The sequence below is a fragment of the Lonchura striata genome, chromosome 12, assembly GCF_046129695.1.
Source record: "Lonchura striata isolate bLonStr1 chromosome 12, bLonStr1.mat, whole genome shotgun sequence".
Taxonomy (NCBI): Eukaryota; Metazoa; Chordata; class Aves; order Passeriformes; family Estrildidae; genus Lonchura; species Lonchura striata.
Window position 1 is genome coordinate 6,501,653 of NC_134614.1, and position 19,089 is coordinate 6,520,741.

Consider the following 19,089-nt stretch of genomic DNA (forward strand, 5'->3'; position numbering starts at 1 on the left):
TCATAAGGCCTCATTTTATCTACAGCTTGAACATTCCAACCATCATGTGTCATTCAGTTTCCTTCTTCTATAGGTTCTAGAATAGAATTCAGTAACAAAGAGAATGTTTGTGGATCTTGCGGTCAACTCCAGGATCTTGCTCCTCCCTCTCCATTAACACACATTTCCTTTAAAATCTTGTTGGATTCTCTGAAACTTGATATGACTGGTGTGCCATCTTTCTCCCTGTTTGAGAGATTCAGGGCATGACAACAAGCTTTTTCACCACTCAGCAAAAACCCCAATGCCTTCTCAAAGCATGCCTTTCAGAATTCCTCAGATGCAAGCATGAGTTACCTCTCATTCATGTACCACAGCCTTGGCAAGCAGAAATGAAGATCAAAATGCTTCTGCCTACTTACTGTCTTCTGCTGTAAAAAATCCCCTGCGTCCTGACCTTCTTTACACCACAATGCTCTACAGTGCCTGCCAGAAGCTCTTCCTTAGAAATGGCACTGTGAGAAGGGTCCTGCTGTTACCTTCTTTGATGCCCAGCTCCTCTGTGTCTCCAAAGAAGGAAAACTTGAACGCGCTCGACTCCTGAGATGCGTTTTTCTTGGGCAAAGGTCCCAAATGGTCATCTGGGGGCAGGGTCCTGCGCATCCTCTTTGTCCCAGGGTATTTCCACAATCTTTTCTGGTTTGTTCTTTGAAGCTCCAAACAAGTCTTTTAAATCAGCAGCAATACAGTAATAGATTTCTTCAGACACTTGAGGCAGTGTCTCACTCTCTTCTTTCTTTTTCCTTTTGGCTTTACTGAAATGAGATTGTTCAAGGATAGCAAAACAGCGCACGTTCTTTCCAAGACAGCTTCCCAAGGAGCCACCTTGCTCTGAACATCTCCCTAACCGTATCCAAGCCCATAAAGGAGAGGTTCACTTTCAAGAGTGAGCAGTGGAGAAACATCTCAGCTTGGAATCGAACGGCCGGAACAAGGATCCCTCTTAATTAGCCTGATCATTTAAGTGACTTTTCCCTTAATACACGGTAAGACAGAAATCAAGGGATTTAGCACAAGACTACTTTCCTGCCAGTAGAAATGTCAAGAGATAATACAGTTTTCTCACAGACCTGCAAATCGTAAGGTCCCTGTACTGACCGTTCTCACCTTCACTTCCAGCAGCAAACAGGTACACTAGAAAGAAAAGATGAGGCTACGTGCTGCTGTTGGAGGTCCCAGTTGAGGCCCAATGCCTCTGGTGGGAGCGGTTGCTCCTACGGGAACTCTCTGACGGTGTTCCCGTGCGCCTGGGCCTCTCAGAGCTTGCTGCTCTCCTCCTGCTCCTGTCCTGGCGACTCCTGGACCAGAGAGGTTGATCTGAGGCTCTGCGCTGCAGGTGGGAGCGGCTGCGTCTGGGGGACGTCCCTGACGGAGTATCCCTTTGCCTGGGCCTCTCAGTCCTTGGTCTTGTCATGCTGCACATGTCACAGCGACTCCTCGAACGGACTGGTCCATCTGGGGCCCGACCTTGCTGGTGGGAGCGGGTGCGCCTGCGGCCAGGCCCAGCATGTCTGGAATGGCCCCTGTCCTCAAGCTCAGGGGTGCTGCTGTACATTGACCTTGTTCTGCTGGGGCTGCTGGTGTCCAGCGAGGGAGATGGCAGAGACTGCTGCCGTGCTGTGCGTTGGTGGCTGCTGCGGCTGCTGGTCTCTGCGGATGAAGCCTGGGGATCCAGCCCCGATGGCACCGGGCCATGGGAGCTGGGGCTGATGGCCTCAGATTCTGTGGAGCCGTGAGCAGGCTCCAGTCCTGACTGATTGGTCGGGCTGGGGCCACTGAGCTCTGGCTCATCCCTGGAGGCTGTAAGGACAAGCAGGAATGTCAAAGAGCACCCAGGCCCAAGGCAAGCCTGGCCAGAGCAGAACCCCAGCCCTTCAGGAGCAGACGGGCTCTGCCAGGCCCAGCCTGGGCACTGCCCCCAGCCCAGGGACACCGGGTGCTTTGCCTCATACCCGTTTCAAGACCAGCACAGCTGTCACACTCCCAGCTCTGTACGCTGTTTCTCAGGCCGGAGCAGCGCCTGTGGGTGCCCTCAGCAGCGCAGGAGGAGCACAGGAGCAGTTCCCAGGGCCTGGGGAAGCAAATGGGTTTATGGCACTGAGGACAAAGTGATTGTCCGGCCAAGCTCTTCTAGTTCTTTTCTCTTTGAGCCCTTGAAGTGACACGGCTACCCTGCAGAGCCTCAGGTGCAGCTCCCCAACTTACCCCTCTTCCTCTGCCTCCTCCCTGCCTCCCAGGTAAAGGCAATCCCTGGCATTGCACCTCCTGTGCCTCTCTCCTAGGTACGCATAGGCATGGTTGTCCTCCCATGTTGGCTGTCTGATGGAGAAAGGAAAAGCTGATGAGTTTCTGCTGCCCTCCCCTCATGGAGGTACAGGTTGTCCCTGCTCTTTGTCCCGTACTTTTCCAAGGCGTGCGTGAAGCTAAAGCCCAGACTCACAGGACAGGGCAGGGACAGGACTGGTATGGCAGGGCCTGGCAGAGCACAGACCTTGCAGCTCCTGTCCTGTGAGGCAGGCAGAAGGACACCAACCTGAAGGGGATTCGGATCCCCAGGATGAACATTTCGACAGGGAATGCCTCCTGGTCTCTGCACAGGGGGCACTGGAAGTATAAAGCACCAGAACGCATGGCCTGTCCCTGCAGGGCAAACAGAAGCAGGGTGAGCAAGGCCCTGGTGCTGCTGAGCACCTGCTGTGCCCTGGGGCTGAGGGGAGGGCTCCTACCTGGATGCAGTCCCTGTGGAACCAGGCCCTTTTGCACACTGGGCACACCAGGGTTCTGAAAGTCTTTCTATCCTCCACTGGCTCCATGCAGATGAGACAATCGGTGCCTGGCTCTGGAGTTGCCTCAATGTCCTGCTTTGGACGGTGCACAGGGCAGAAGGAGCTGGAGGAAAATGGATGGGCAAAGTGAGAAATGTTGGATCTTCTGCCAGGGGTGACCCGGAGTGGGGAGGAGGTACCTGTAATATGGAATATACTGTGTGACGCAGCCGCCCTCCTTGGCACACGGCAGGTGGAACCATCTGTCACAGTCCTCCATGCAGCACATGATGGTTGCCCCGCTCTGGCCACAGACGCAGCAGCGCTGGAAACAGCCAAGCAGCCCCATCAGCAGCAGCCTCAGGGCCTCCCCAGGCAGCCCCAGCGCTCCGGGCAGGGCGCAGGATGTGGCCGCTGCTGGGTCTCAGCCCACAGAGCCGTCTGGTGGAGGAGGGGGGCTCCCATGCCAGAGCCTCTGTGCAGCTGCTGGCAGCCAGACTTTGTCCCACATCCGGCCAGAAGGGCAGGCCTTTCCTTCCAAGTGTCTGGGCTAAGCTCTGGCAAACCTCACCTGGCACAAATCTCCCTGCTTGCATGGGACACTCACCTTTTGTGCTGCCCTCCACACTGCAATTTGGATATCTCTAGGAAGAAATCCCATGAGTCCAACATGGTCGTTGTCTTGAGGAAAAAGTAGAGTGGCAAAGAACTGCAGCAGAGAGGAGGAGCAGATGAGGAGAGAGGGGCAGGAACTGCCCATTGCAATGGTGGAGGGAGCTCCCGGAGCCACTCACCAGGCAGAACACGTGGGCACAGAGTCCGCCCTTCTCCAGTTTGTCACCGCAGATGTCCGGATCAGCCTCTGCTCGGCGACACAGCATGCACACTGCAGGGCACAGAGCCAATGGCAGCGGGCATGAGCACCTCTGCGAGGCTCTTTGGCTGCAGCAGCATCGGCCCCAAGGGCTGCTCTGTCCCTGCCTGCCTGCCTGGCTGATGGGCAGGGCTGGAGGCCTTGGAGAGCAGGGGCCATTGTGGGCACGGGTGTCCCAAGAGCTGCCCCCTGACCCAGCTGGGCCCCACTTGGGGAGGAAGGAGGCTCCCAGCCGCGGCATGGCTGAGCAGCTCCTGCCTCCCCCTGCCTCTGCTCTGGGCCCCACACAACGCCTGCCACAGGAGCCCCTGGGCCCGGCTCTGGGAGGGCGGCTTTGCCCTCACCTGGCTCCCTGGCACCAGGGCCCTCCTGCTTGCTGTCGCACATGGCAGCCGTCAGTGGTGAGTCCCTGTCCAGAAATGCCAAAGTCTCCTCCAGGTGCTGGTTCTCTCTCTGTCTGGGAGACAGAAGAGTGTGGGGAGTTTGCAGAACAGGCCCAGAGCCACGAGGGCACTAGTCCAAGCTGAGCCCTGCGTGAGCCCTACTCCTGTCCGCCTTCTCCTCCCGTCGTCGCCTCGAGGAACACCGCAGTCCGCTCTGGCTGTTCCTCCGCTGATTCTGGGCAGGGAGAGGCAGGGGAGCCTGCAGCACAGGCCCAGAGCCCCGAGCTGTGGGGCTCCTCTGGTCCCTGAGCAGCAGCGTCCCTGCCCTGCCTTCTCCTCCCGTTGTCAGGTCGCACTGACACGCGGCCTGAGCCCAGCCTTCCCTTTTGTGACCTTGCTTGCACGGGTCACAATGGCCACTCTGACATCAGCATCGTGCATCCACAATTGGGGCAGCCATGGCCTCAGGTCCCTGGCAACCACTTGAGGCGGCCCCCTTGGTAACTGCCCAGGTTCTGAGATGGGTGCAAAGGTTTGGCCAGGAGGGAACCCAGGCAGGGACTCCTGCAGCAAGTGCAAGGCCGAATGCCACGCCCTGGGGCAGCCATCGAGGCTGGTACTGTTGGCAGTAAGGTGCTGTTCAGGCACTGCCACTCCAGGGCTCCAGCCCCGGCCAAGGGAAATCTCTGCTCCTGCCCCTGGCAGGGGTCAGTCACACAGAGATTGTGCATTGAGTCAGGAGTGGAACTGAGGCCACACATGGACTCTAGGTCTCTTCACAAGGTTAATCGGAGTTTATTAGAAACCCATTATTTTATACACCGTTCTATTACAGGTGGACCTGATTAGTCATTTAATCAGCAACCCCTGACACCATTGGCTAATTCACAAGACACCCTTTACTAAACATCTGATGAGAAAACAGCCGTTCAAAACACCAGCTGCAAGGTTGTTTTTATTCTTTCTCTCAGCCATCTCAAAACTGTAGTACTTCGCTTGCCTAGTCACGGGGATCTTTTGTGCCGGCTAGCTTGTCCCCTTCAAGTGACTGGAGGGAACTACAAGTGTGGCTGCCCCCGGCTCGTCACTTAGAGCACCGGGTGGCAGTGATTGCCTCAGCGTGGGTGACGAAGGCACAGCAAAGCTACGAAGATCCAAAGCAAAGGAATAGGGAGCGGACACCTGTATGAGGTCTGCAGAGCTTTTATTCTCCCAAACCGGGACAGTGACAGATGCCTCTCTACCTTGGGTCTGACAGGGGATTATAAAGGGTGTGGGCGTGAGGGGGGTGAACACAGTGCAACCAATAGGAAGGGATTACATCAGTGCAGGGGCCAATGAGGAGAACCTAGGGAGGGGAAAGGTTTCCAGGGACCAATACTAACAAGAACAGGGATGACTGACATCGAACATTCTAGAAGAAAATGGGGTCGGTTTCAGGGATTGACAGGGAGAGGGGGTGTACAACTTGGACTGACAGGGGTATTTTTAGGTACAGAGGGAGATTGACAACCCTGTGGCAGGAAAACTTTGTGGCTAGGAGGTGGGGAAAAACCTTCCTAGGGAGGAATAGGGGACACATGGAACATACCAACAAGACCTGTCTAACAACTAATTTCTAACTTAATTACCAAACCCTTATAAATCCTTGTAAAACTGTCACACCACCACACAGCAACCCTTCACACCATTGGCTAATTCCCAAGACACCCTTTGCTAAACATCTGATGAGAAAACAGACGTTCAAAACACCAGCTGCAAGGTTGTTTTTAGTCTTTCTCTCAGGCATCTCAAAACTCCCCAGAACAACACCTGGGAAAGTTTATCTGGCTTCTCTTTCTCTGACTAAAGTGTTGCATCCACATGGATTCTCTTGCACTGGAGAAATTCAAAACCTGCTTCAGGGGAACTGACATTTTCCTCAAGACCTCTCTGGAGAAAACCAGGATGAAAGTGAAGGCACTGCTTTGTTACAGGGGCATTGCCATGCCTGAATCCTCAGTGAAGGAAGAAAATTAGCAATGGTGACACCGCTGAATAAACACAAAGCACATTTCAATGGTCAGCTGAAGTGCCTGGAGGAGACAGACATTAACCACCCTCACACTCATCCTAAGGATAGTTTTGTCTCCACATTTGACAGTTCTTCCTTTGAATGTTGTTTGCTTTATTACAACTCAGAAGCTTAAAATAACAGTGCCCAGTGTAGTTATTAGACCCCAAAACAGCCCTCTAACAATTGCCTTCTGTATTTCTCACTGTCATGTCCCAAGACTTTTATCTGAGGTCAGAACAAAAGAATTCCAGCCTCCTGCCCATGATAGAGAGGGGGAGATTTTGAAAGGATATAAGGACAACCATTATCTGTTGGGAGGTTACTGATGAAGAACAGGAAGTTCAGGGGAGATGGAAAGAAGTCCAATTGCTTTTCTAGAATAGGAAGAAAAGCTTTTTAAAGCCAGTATACTCAGTATACTTTGCCACTTTATCTTTGCTGCTCTCCCAAGACAAAAGATTTTGCAGTGTGACTTTATCACAATTGGTTTTGTATCTAGAAAATTAAATGTCATTGTTCTGTAAAATGATAAAGCTGCAAAGTCTAAAATTAAAAAAATAAACAACCAAAACCAAACACCAAACCAAAGAAAACTTAAGTATTTGTCAATTCAAGTGCAAGGTAGATCAAGTGCTACCTGCCAGCATCAGTTGGCAGGTTCTGCCAAGGTGCAAAGGCTGCCACACCAGCGTGGCAAGCTTGAAAGAGTCCTGTGTAGATTCATCACAGTGGAGAAGATCAGCAGGACCTGAGCAAATACAGAGACTTGTACAGTTTCAGAAATCAGATACAGGAAACAATTCCTTCAGAGCTCTCTGCAACAGTTTAAATTCATTATCTACCAGAAGAAAAAAGTAAAACGGACCTTTAAAACAGACTATCAAAGCAATAGTGGAGTTTTCAAGAATGAATCATTTTCTCTACTCTACGGGACTGGACTTAAGCAGATCCCACCCTTGAAGGGAGCCTGGGAGTGCAAATACAGAAGGGGCAATCCCACCCTGAATTTGTCAGGAAGAGGAGCTGCTCTTTCCACTCTCTGTGGTCATACAGTTTGTCTTTTCCAGACTGGGAGGTTGGAAATTTATTGTTAAATTACATTTCTAACAAATTTAGGAACTTTAGATATTGCTTCAATACATGCAGTAAAGCATCTCCTTTACTATATAAAAAGTATTGTTTTTAAAATTATGTTTATATAAAAGAAATGTTTTGTAAAAAGTATTTTATCCCCCAGAACTCAAATAAGGTTTTATAAACAGACATGCACTTGTTACCAGAGAGAATCCTAGAAGCCTTTTGTTTCAGTTATTGTCTATCTTTTTTCTTTGTGTAAAATGCTGACACCTTTGGTAGGTGCCAACAGATTGAGTAATCCAACAGGCAGTTCTTTTCACTACCCACCATTACCTTCACACCATGAAGACTGAAAGACTGGTTTTTGTCAAAATAAATGAAGCTATTCCATATGACAACACATTTCCCCCCACTAACTCCAACAGCTGTAGCCTGAAATCAGGAAAAAAAAAGTTAACTGCCAAGTTAACCCCAAGACTTACTATTCTTTTTGAATTTAAAACAGTGACCGCACCACTTGTTTTTATGCTTTTCTCTCCCTCATCTTCTTGTCAGTACAAAACACATACCATGCATGCTCAGAACCTGGCTATGTTCCCAGTTAAATCAAAGAACATGGCAGCATCCAAGCATCCACAATAACCTCCACTGAGACATAAATGGATCATCATTTATCACTCACTCTGCCTATGCAAAGTAAGTATTGCAAATCACATGGATGATAAAAGGAGTGTAAGCAGAAGGAGATAAAATAAAAATCTATGTGGCTCTAAGGCAGAAAACATGCTTTTAACCTAAAAAAAAAAAAAAATCAAACCTCACAGCTGCCTTCGAGAAACTACAGCATGTCAAATTCAGCTTTGCTTTCGCTTAGATCATCTCTCTTGGAAAGGCTGTAGATGTTGGGCTTTTTTTCCTTCCAATTGAAGCTTTTTCTAGGAAAAAAATGAGACTGCATATGTACATCTTTGACTAGAATTTCCTAGAGGAAACAACTTCATGTGAGAAGCTTGTGAAGAAGATGTTGAAATCAATGGCTTCCCTGCTTCCTATGCCCTTTCCCCCCACCGTGACTGCACTTCATTTACCTGCATTAACAGCACGGATGAGAGCCAAGCTAAGAGAAGGAATTTAAAAAGCTGTGATGTTTTCTCTGCCATTACTTAAAGTGCCACATGCAAACCCAAGCGAACAGTCTCTACTAGACACAGAGGAACTAAAATAGGATCTTGCAGCCTGGATGTCAGGTAGAAGTGAACATATTTGTCAAAATTACTGTAGAACAGGAACTGCATCAGGAGTGGCAAAAATTAAAAATGCCTTCCTGGGGAGATTCCAGCAGGGAGAAGGTTGCAGACACTTGAATTAGGTTTTCAGGTACTGTGCAGTTTGTTGGCATCTGACCCAAGGGCACAGCTCCCACACACATAAACCTTGAAACATCTAAGAATGGGTATGAGTGCTCTGGCTTGCTAAAGAACTCCGTGTTCAGCAGCTTGGCGTGGGGAGTGTCCTTAGGGTGCACTCAGAAATAAACCAAAATTAGGCCCCTTATGGCTTTGGGGGTTAGAGTTTCTTGGGGATTGTTTTGTTCTTTCGGGGGTGGATTTTTAAAGATGTGTAGAGAACTTCTAGTTGCGAGCACTTTACATTATTAGACCACGCTAGCTGTCTTACCACTGAGCACAATGAAATATGAATTATTTTTTTCTAGAATTATTGGTGATTCAAGACATGACAACACAAGTATTGTAGCCTTCCAAAAATGATGTGTGTTTTATTCTCTTGATACAAATATTCTATTCCTAGGAATGAATGGTAAATACAACATTTGCACACCAATTTTTACAAAATCAAAGGAGCAAAGGACTGACTTTCAACTGATACTCCCCATTCTTAAAGAGAAAAAGGTTACCAAAGGACAAATGGAATGCTGACCACTAAACAAAGTGATGGTTCTACCTTTCTTCAGTTACACATTGGAAATGCCACAACTAATCAATCTCTCAGTGAGCTTATTCTTTGGAAAGGAGACTCCTCATTCCCCTAGGGGGCCATGGTCTGTGGTGTGCCCACAGGTCAATGTCCTCACCTGCCTCCTAGCCTGGCGGCTGAGCAACAGGGCTTCCTGTTGCAGGATTTCTGAGAGAGAGAGGACACGATTTATATTTTGAGTGAAGGTTGAGCTACCCCCAGTCTAGGCCTCAGATAATGGGCCTTGGTAAGGCCTTTGAAGCCTTTGACACAGTAAGAAATTAGTCACTGCGCAGTTCGAAATTATGTTAAGGTAACCACAGTATCAACGAGTTTTCTGGGTGTGAATTGGTGAAGGGCTGCAGTGTGGAACTCTAGCCACCTTAAGACAAACAATGTTTGCTGACCAATGATACTGTGCTCACAATTTGTAAACGATACTGAAGTGTATATAAACTGCCATCTTATAAAGAATAAACGGAGAATGTAGCATTAGCTATATTGGCTTGATCTGCGTTTGTCCTGTCCAGCATTCCCTATTGTATAAGAAGTCCCTTGCTTCTGCTTCCAGCTTTGGGTAAGGCAGTGTTTGAAATACAGACGCAAAGAAGACTGTAGGGTATGAAATACCATAAAGCTAAATTCAGGCATTTGTCAGACACAGCAGCTCAAGTTACTGAGCAGCACAAAGGGTTCTGAATTTAAGAACCTCTCTTGAAAGAGACACTACGTGTGTCTTACCTGGATCTCAGCTGCTGGTACTGGATATTGGGCTCTGTCATCACAGCAGACACTGCCTGCACACTGTCAAATGAACTTGAGAGTTAGGCCGGAGATGGAAGGAGGGGTGAACAATTAACAGTCTCCTTAGAAAATGAGAATTGAATTTAAACAATTTTTTTTTTGCCTTTTCCTCTGTTCCAAAACACAGAGTAATGGAGATTCAGAGATCCTTTTCTTCCATCATGGCATTATCCAGTGCCTCCAGCTGTTTTAGATACCCAGAAGGTGGGACCAGAGTTCTGGTCCTCAGTTTTTGTGATTTGCATTCACTCCTCAACCTCTTCCCAATTCTTTAGGGTGCCAGGCTGCCTTGCAGGATCCTCACTCCAAGCCCAGCATCCTCACTGACACCAGCATTAGCCACTTCTGATTGTGCAGCCGCAGCTCGGTACCATTTGATGCAGCTCTCCAGCTCTCCGCTCCCCCTCTACTCCAGCCTCATTAATCAAAATGGATGTTGGCAAACTGCAGTAAATGCCAATGAGATTTCTTCAGTGTCTCCTAAGTCCTCTTGAAAATAGTGTGCATGGAAATTCAGACGTTTCGCTCAGCTGCGCTGCGGAGCTGACACTGCGGCACGGTATTTCAGAAAGGCAAAGGAAACAAAATACAGAACCTGCTCCTGGCACATACAGGTCACAACTAAATGACTGAACAGAACGAGTTTGGTTTAACCAAGTTCTACTGCACAAACCAGAGCGAAAGCTTCAGGACATCACCTGATGCGGGACGGAGGGAAGAGCATATTAAAAATAAAAGCAGGGGAAGCGCCACAAATGCTTCCACTGCACCGAGCATCTCTGCAATTGGCTGGGAGAGCTGTTGCTGCACAAACTCTGCCTGCTCCCGCCCCACGGAGTAAGCCCTGCTCCCTCTTACAACAGGCTGAAGCACAGCATGGCAAGCTGTCCCCAATTACTATCCCTGATGGCCATCCCCCCTCAAGCTCACAACAGCAACAAGTTTGCCCGAGATCCTAAAAATCTCTCAAACTGAGCTGTGTGCGGGAGGAAAATTGTAGTCCACAAATGTTTCATGCTAAGCCTAGCAAACTTGTCCTCTATAACTTCTGGCTTCCAAAGCAACAGATCATGGTTCAAACCCTGCTGGGGTATTGTCCAATAAAAATCCCTTTCAGGTGCGTCATCACTGTAAGAAGGAAAGCAGGGAAACAAAGGTGAGGCAATTTCAAAAGGTACTAAACTGAAGGCAGAAAGGAAATTAAACTCTCTTCTCAAAAAAACAATCCTTGGGTTTACAACTAAAATACCACTACAAGGAATTATTTTTGCTTTTTAAATAAGGAAAATTTTCCCTTTGTGTGGCACCCATGTATTAAAATCAACACAGACAAAAGTGTACCTGAGTGTCTAAAAGTCTCACCTGTCCCAGGGGTAACTCTTTGTATGGAAAGGTGTGCCCTAGCCTAGGGGAAAAGTGCTGCAAAAATACCTGCTGCTTTAAGTTATGAAATGGAAAAGCTAACATCCTACCTCTTCAGCTCCTACTCTAATGCAAAGCAATGATGAATTTGGAACAAACCCCAGACACTTAATAAAATTATCAACTTTAATGTCCTGACAACTGATTTGCTGCAGCAAATCCGGAAAGACCCATGGGATTCAGGAATACACTTTGGTCATAAAAAGGGGAAGTAAAGTGAATGATCCCAAATAGCAGGCCAAGCTACGGAGAAAATTCCCAACGTATAATTAAAAAGATTGAGTTAATAAGGATGTTGCTTTAATTCAGGTCCATAAATAAAACAACCCTAACAGCTTTAGGTATCATCTTTAAAACCAGCATTAATATGGAAGTGTTCAGCAGAAAGTCGGGCTTAAATAGCAGTAAAACTCTATTTATTTGGGGTGAATAGGAGATTTCTTGTGCAATTACAAAAAGTAACTGTCCAAGAAGCCACAAGTCCTTCATCACAGGAGTCACTTACACATGGAAATTACAGGATGTGCTTTTTTGGGGAATTGCAACAATACTTGAGAAGTATATAATAAATAAGAGCATGTAAAAACAGGTTAGAAATAAAAGGGAATTCTGTAGCTCTGGTTTGAAGAGTATTCTCACTCCTCAGTCACATCACAAAGGCAAAGGCAAAGTGAACTGAATATAGCATCCAGGCTAGGGCCAGATTTGACTGCTTCATGATTTAGAAACCTCTTGGGAAGCTGGGACACTTGCTCAGTTTGTGAACCCACTCTAAACTCTGTTTCTACTGGGGTATAGTTGTACTCAGTCCAGCTGGATTAAAATTAAGCAGAGAGATGCTTTCTGAACATAGCAAAGCCATAGCCTGTGGCTCCCTGGACCTGTAGGGAGCATGTCCTCACTCCCTAGCTGAACAAGCTATTTTCAGATTACACAAAATGGATGTCAACAGACCTGCTGTAATCAAATGCTGGTTAAAAACAGCACCTATCTTCAGCAAGGAGATGGCTCATGATGGGTCTCAAGGATGTTCCTAAAATGCTGTGATGCCCTAGCCAGTTTTCAAAAGGTTCTTTATCGCCAGCTGGGGGATACATCCAAATCATGAACGGGACTGGGCTGCTGTGGTATATGTTTATTTTTTAGCATCAGTCTCATTACATGGTTGTGACAATGGGAAGATGCCAGCATCACATCCAGGCAACAGACCAAGAACTTAATGTTACAACTTACTTTATAAACATTTTGACCAGTCACACAAAGCAAAAGCATATTGACAGTAGTTCTATTCAATCACTACAAGCACACGTACCTTTAGTTAAAACAATGCTTGCTCATTTTGAATACAATACTTGCTTGTAAGCCTCAAGATACAATGCACAGAGCTCCGTTATTAAGCCTAGACTTTCCTAATATCTCACCAGATATAATTTTCTGCAGCTTAGGAAGTTATTCTACCCAAGCGTTAATACACAGACTATTGTTCTATTTGTTCTTTCTTTCTACTTCTTGTATAATTTTTCTGCTGACAAATCTTATAGCTACTGCGTAGCTCTAATCACCATCCTGGTGTCTCTGAGGCCTGCCTTTTGCAATGTGCCCAAAACCTTCTGATTTTAAGGAATCCCACAGACTTATCATTATTATTTGCAAGCAAAAGATTGGTTCACAAGTCTTTTTCCATGCTTTTCTCAGTTGTTTATTAGAACTCATCTTTATAACTGTCCCATGGCTGTGTTCCACACATTTCACAATTACAATTACACAGGTTACATTTATTTACCTGACACAAAACACAAATTTGCATTTCACACTTTCTTTGAGAGAAAGATTCAGATAAAGTCAAGGAAACAGGGCAGGCGAGACGGAAAGCTTCCCTTGAGATGCTTTTGGAAGGGCCTGCAATGACCCTGCCTTCCTTCGGAACAGAGGTGGCCACGAGACATGGTGTTGGCTGTCTTACCCTAGGTGCCCCCTCTGCTCCAGAAGGACTCTTGCCCACTTCATCACTTGTCTGTCCCTCCAGCTGCAGGGCCTCAAACCCGCTCTGTAAGGTACTAAACCTCTAAGTCAGCTGCAAGTTTTGAGAATAAGGCAGTGAGCATGGCTCGAAGTAGGGTTTTTTAGTCAGGCTTACAATATGTGTTGAGAAGAAGAAGAGAGAAGGGGTAGATACCACACGAGAATCCAGCACAGCCTCACCAGATTTTTCATCCGGGTTCTTGAAGCACAATGCCCAGCACTTGCACTGAGACATCTTTTTGTGTGTTCTGGCGACCGGAACCATCCCACGGCCAGGCCCAGGGTAATTTGGGTGCCAAAGTCCTGTTGCCTGCAAACAGCACACTTTTTTACCCAGCTGGAGCTGATTTCAGCATGTTTGCTGAGTTGACTTTAGGAGTGTTTTCCTTATCTTGGCAGTTCTAACAGATGTCCTTATGGCCCCTAAATTGTGCATCCTTTGCGTCCACATTCAGTGGGCGTCCTTCTTCCCAAGCTTTGTCAGCTTCCCTCTGGGTCTGAGATCAGTGAAACGTGCCCAGGCCTGAGTCTTCAAAGACCATTCTAGCAACAAGTACTTTGCTTTTCTAACACCGGACCATCACTCCGAGCTTGCAGGCTGCCATGTGCGGCACACGTTAAATGTCTCTTCTTGTTGATCAGGTTTGAAAGTGTGCAAAGCTCAAGCGTTACAGGACATCCTTTCTTCATCAGGAATGGGACCTGCGGGGTCCCGGCCCGCAGATCTTGCTGCTGGCCGAGGCTGCAGTGCCAGAGCTGCCGTGCGCCGTGGCACTGCCGGAGCGCCCCGGCAGAGCCGGGCTGGCAGTGCCGACACCTGAGGGAAGCCCTGCCATGGCACTGCCGGAGCGCCCCGGCAGAGCCGGGCTGGCAGTGCCGACACCTGAGGGAAGCCCTGCCGTGGCACTGCCGGAGCGCCCCGGCAGAGCCGGGCTGGCAGTGCCGACACCTGAGGGAAGCCCTGCCGTGGCACTGCCGGGGCCGCTCCTGCCCCGGGGCCGCCGGCAGGAGCGACGCCTGGGACCTGCCGAGAGACCGGCATTGCTTGGCCCTCTTCAGTAGATCGAGGGAGTGGCACCACGAAATAGCAAAATATTACACCTGATTTAAAACACCAGAGGGAAGCCATAGAGTTGAAAGGAAAATGGTGTGCCAAAAGATAAAGAGCACGAAAGGGAAGACTAAAGAAAACATACTGAATCTTAATCTTCACATTAATCTCAACGATATCAGAGGAAAGATGATGGTGAAAAAACCTACTAGGAAACCAACTAAATGTTTTGACATTAAAAAGGGTCACCTTTGTAATTTTGCAAGTATGTTCAACTCTTAAAAAGCAGTCAGGTATTCCTTTGTCTGGTGCTACGAATTTGGTACAGCTATCCCTCAAATACTCCACATAAAGAGAGCTGAGTACTTAGCCATGAGTTAGTAAAAGAAATCTTCCATTCTGTCGTAGTTCTGTAGTAAGTACGTAGTAAAAGAAGTCATCATTATGCCAATGGATGTTGATGCAGCCTGCAGCCTGCAGCGTGCATGCTGTGTCGCCGTGCAGAGGCTGACCCCTGTGCTTCCCCAAGCGCTGCCACCAGCTCCTGTGCTGCTGCTGATTCTCTGCCCAGCCCACCCACGGGCACTGCTGGAGCCTCACACCCACCACAGCCAGCTGGGGTGTGACAGCTCTGCTGCTATGGGCACGGCTCTGGGCAAAGCAGCCGCGTGTCCCTGGGCTGGGGGCAGTGCCCAGGTCGGGCTTGGCAGAGCCCGTCTGCTCCTGGAGAGCCGGGGCCAGTGCCCAGGTGTGCCCTGGCCCGGCTCTGGGGCGCCTTTGACATTCCTGCTTGCCCTTGGAGCTGCCAGGGATGAGCCGGAGCTCAATGGCCCCGGCCTGGCTGGACAGTCAGGACTGGAGCCTTCCCGTGGCTCCCCAGCACCCAAGACCATCAGCTCCAGCTTTGAAACACTGCCGAACAGGATTTGCCAATTTTTTTTCCTCTTAGATCTTTGAAAGGATTTTGGTAGTAACATTGTTTGACCACTTCTTCAAGGAACAAACGTGGCACATTTCTATTCAGTAAAGAGTTTATTGCTTTCCTTACACTTTCTATTTCGTATCCTTAAGCTTCCTTTGGCTTTCTGGGAAATAATCAAAATCTAACAAATTTTTCAGAGAGGTTTCTGAATCCACTATTAGGAGAAGTCTCTAAATTCACTCCTTCTCTTAAATACATCCTTTACATACAGTTAAGTAGCTGCTCCTGTAACATACAAAGATGTAGTGGTTTACCTGCCTGGACAACACAACATGATGTTATACACACCGGTACGCTAAAACACTTTTGTTCCTGGGGAGTTGCAAAGTTGCAGGCTCTTCTCCAGGTCCTGAATTAATTCTGCATGCCCATTCATACCTGCATTCCCTACCCGTGCTCAGCTTTCACCTACAGTTCCCAGGGAACAGATGTTACATACTCACCTCAAGCAATAATCTACATTGGTCTTCCCAACCCTTTTTCTTCACTGAACTCTACTGATCTACAAAACAACTTTGGGCCCTCTGTGCAAAAAAAAGAACCAATTAATAGGCTTAAACACTTCCGATTGTGCTGCTGCTTCTAACAATCATGGGCAACTCAGCAATAAAGTCAGGAGTCAATTCTTCTCATCCTTCCTGTTCTCTTGCCCCCCACCAGACGTTGTCTCCCAACAGAAATGTTCCCTCCTGCAGCCTGGTGTCTGCGGGACAATGAAAGGCAGCAGCAGTTTTCCTCAGCATGCTGCAGTCTAAATTGCAGTGAAATAGCTGTTGTTTCATTAGAAGCTCAGCACCAGGATCACACATCTTCCCCCAGAACTGGGGCCTGCTAAGGACTGAGCTCTCCACTTTAACACCCCCTGCAAATCAGAGAGTCTGGAAGAGTGCTGGGCACGAACTGTATGAACACAGCAATACATTTCTGCAGCGTTATCGAATCAGTCTTGAGAAATGCACACCATTTAAGCCTGTCTTAAGACTATTCTACAAAACATATAACAAGCAATTGTTTTGCTGGCCTCTGCAATTTTTGGGAATTCTGTGTGTTTCCTTTGGTTGTTGTTTTCTTTGTTTCTAAATACAAAATCCCCTGGGTTCAGAAGAGAAACCCCGAGATTCATTAGGACAAAGCACCACAGGGACCTATGTGGCTGACAGGAACATCAACATCCCTAGTGGTACCTCCAGAAAGACAGGAAAAAGTTAAACATTATATAAATACCTGAAATTATTAAAAATGTCTAATTAACTTTTCACATGGCTAATGTTTTGGTAAGGTCTAAAAGTCTACATTCCTATTAGGCAATTATCTGAAAGAGAAGAAAGCCAGAAATCTGCTTGGTCTTTATTTTACCAACATTCTCTCATGGGATTCTACAACACTTTTGAGCACAAGTAAGGATGACAAAATTTGACTAGAAAACATTCATAACCAGGCAGCATTTTTATCCTCCTCATGGAATTCCAGGACGAATTTAAAAAAATACAAAAGGGGGTGAAGAAATGCTGTCATACCTCTTAGGTGTTCATCATCTTTGGAGAAGAAGACAACTCTAGCACTTTGTGTGCGTGGTAAAGAAACGAACCTAGACAAGTAGAAAGGGATTTTAGCATCCAAAATTGTACTATCAAATTCCATGAACGCAGGTAAAAACTGTAGTGCTTCAGAGAAATGGTATACATTGAAAAGCTTTATTCCCTAGTAACCAAATAGAGCCTTCTAGGAAAAAAACAACTTCTTAACAGCAAACTGACTGTGTCTTTGGCTTCTGGCCAAACTCAGTTTGGAGTTGGTCAAACCAAAATGAGCCCGTTAATTTCTTGCGCTCAACGTCTCTCTTTTCATATTCAGCTTCACATCACATGGGCTGCTGGGAGTTTTGGCTCTGGGCAGCACAAATGGTTTTCCAAGATGACTTTCACTGCTCAGAGGTGTGCAATCTCAGTTTCCCATTCCCTGAGTGCTGCTATTAATATTCCCACAGCATCCCACTACTACAGCCAAGTAGACAGCAAATAGAAACGGAACTTGCATTTCTTGGTCCGTTTCAGTGTCTCACGTCTCAGGCTCATCATCACCCTCAGAGCTGCCGTCTTGGAAACGTGAATCCTCTTGCCATGCGACTTTTACCGGCTTTATTGTTCCGAGTCTGCAAGACTCTGCAATAACAGCACCGAAAAAGAAACAAAGCCACATCCAGATTATTCCTCCACTTGTCAGGAAGAATTCCTCCTTTCAAGACAAATACTTACAGTGGAGAAGACAGATGTAGGAAGGACAAAATCTACTTCTGCCAGATTTTCTGAGCAACATCTCTGCTCCAGGATTTTCCACTCTGTTCTCGGGATCTCTGCTGTATTCTTAAACATTTGATCGTTGCATTCAGAAGACCCTGAATACTTTCTGAATTCAGCACAAGTGTGGTGGGCTCATTGCTTTGCGTTTTTGCATTGTTTTTTTTAAATATTATGGATAACTTCAAATGGTTTCTTTTCTCTCCTACAGGACTGTGACTCGATTTAATGTTGTTTCATTTTCTTTTCATAAGGCCTCATTTTATCTACAGCTTGAACATTCCAACCATCATGTGTCATTCAGTTTCCTTCTTCTATAGGTTCTAGAATAGAATTCAGTAACAAAGAGAATGTTTGTGGATCTTGCGGTCAACTCCAGGATCTTGCTCCTCCCTCTCCATTAACACACATTTCCTTTAAAATCTTGTTGGATTCTCTGAAACTTGATATGACCGGTGTGCCATCTTTCTCCCTGTTTGAGAGATTCAGGGCATGACAACAAGCTTTTTCACCACTTAGCAAAAACCCCAATGCCTTCTCAAAGCATGCCTTTCAGAATTCCTCAGATGCAAGCATGAGTTACCTCTCATTCATGTACCACAGCCTTGGCAAGCAGAAATGAAGATCAAAATGCTTCTGCCTACTTACTGTCTTCTGCTATGGAAAATCCCCTGCGTCCTGACCTTCTTTACACCACAGTGCTCTACAGTGCCTGCCAGAAGCTCTTCCTTAGAAATGGCACTGTGAGAAGGGTCCTGCTGTTACCTTCTTTGATGCCCAGCTCCTCTGTGTCTCCAAAGAAGGAAAACTTGAACGCGCTCGACTCCTGAGATGCGTTGTTCTCGGGCAAAGGTCCAAATGGTCATCTGGGGGCAGGGTCCTGCGCATCCTCTTTGTCCCAGGGTATTTCCACAATCTTTTCTGGTTTGTTCTTTGAAGCTCCAAACAAGTCTTTTAAATCAGCAGCAATACAGTAATGGATTTCTTCAGACACTTGAGGCAGTGTCTCACTCTCTTCTTTCTTTTTCCTTTTGGCTTTACTGAAATGAGATTGTTCAAGGATAGCAAAACAGCGCACGTTCTTTCCAAGACAGCTTCCCAAGGAGCCACCTTGCTCTGAACATCTCCCTAACCGTATCCAAGCCCATAAAGGAGAGGTTCACTTTCAAGAGTGAGCAGTGGAGAAACATCTCAGCTTGGAATCGAACGGCCGGAACAAGGATCCCTCTTAATTAGCCTGATCATTTAAGTGACTTTTCCCTTAATACACGGTAAGACAGAAATCAAGAGATTTAGCACAAGACTACTTTCCTGCCAGTAGAAATGTCAAGAGCTAATACAGT

The 19,089-nt window shown here is 47.2% G+C and overlaps 1 pseudogene; it reads right to left on the minus strand.

Annotated features, from left to right (window-relative positions):
• Window positions 1–1,192: 1,192 nt before the first annotated feature.
• On the minus strand, window positions 1,193–18,936 carry LOC144247023 (E3 ubiquitin-protein ligase PHF7-like; annotated as a pseudogene).
• Window positions 18,937–19,089: the final 153 nt, after the last annotated feature.